This window comes from Dipodomys ordii, unplaced genomic scaffold (assembly GCF_000151885.1).
Source record: "Dipodomys ordii isolate 6190 unplaced genomic scaffold, Dord_2.0 Scaffold109, whole genome shotgun sequence".
In the NCBI taxonomy this organism is placed as follows: Eukaryota; Metazoa; Chordata; class Mammalia; order Rodentia; family Heteromyidae; genus Dipodomys; species Dipodomys ordii.
In genome coordinates, this window is record NW_012267325.1 from 649591 (window position 1) to 650571 (window position 981).

Consider the following 981-nt stretch of genomic DNA (forward strand, 5'->3'; position numbering starts at 1 on the left):
GAGGCAGTGTCTTACTATAACACAGGCAAACTCATGGTCCTACTGCCTCCATCTCCTGACTACTGTCTCTGCCATGAAAAAATGTAGAGTAGAAAACTAGGCTGGAGACATGGCTCAAGTAGTAGAGAGCCAATCCAATGAGGTAGCCAAGTGAGCACAAGATCCTGAGTGCAAATTGCAGAATTGCAAAAGATTTTTTTTTTTTTTGGCCAGGCCTGGGGCCTGGGTACTGTCTCTGAGCTTCTTTTGCTCAAGGCTAGCACTCTACCACTTGAGCCAGTGTCACTTACAGCTTTTTCTGTTTATGTGGTACTGAGGAATCAAACCAGGGCTTCATGCATGCAAGGCAAGCACTCTACCACGAAGCTACCTTCCCAGCCCACAAAAGAAATTTTAAAGTGCATTTTAAATAAGAAGTACTAAATAACTAGTATCCAATGACAACTATGGTTTAGTCATTTTTTATAAACTTTTTAAAAATTAAAAAAATTATTTAGTGTTTTACATGTGTTAAGCAAGGGTTTTATCACTGAGCTAGAGCTCCAGCCCTAAACCTTATTACAGTCTCATACTGGTATTATTGATTTCACTTGCTAATAAACTGCTGTTCAAAGAGGTTAAAGAACTTGGCCCTAGTCACAGAGCTTGCCAATGGTGAATTAGAAGCTGGCCTGTCTGATTACATAGCACAGGACTTTTCTCCTACTTTGCTTTCTCTACAAATGTGGAATGTGTTCTCCAATACTGTCTTGTGCTACAGAGAGTAGCATCTAGCTGTGTGAAACACCTTGACTGGGGATACGGAGGGGCATACACCAATCAATATCTCTTTATGTTAAGCAGCCTATGAGTTTACATAATCTGAAGCCTCTCCTTTCCATATTTTCATATCTTCTACTAAACTGTACTGTAGACTCTGTCCATGGAGAGGGATTCCATGAATTCCTTTGAAGTACATTTAAAAAATATTATTTGTGCTGG

The 981-nt window shown here is 39.9% G+C and overlaps 1 protein-coding gene across 1 annotated transcript in view; it reads right to left on the reverse strand.

Annotated features, from left to right (window-relative positions):
• Ncoa2 (nuclear receptor coactivator 2) overlaps positions 1–981 on the reverse strand; it is a 48746-nt gene that overhangs the window by 40690 nt on the left and 7075 nt on the right. The gene's annotated exons all lie outside the window — the stretch shown is intronic.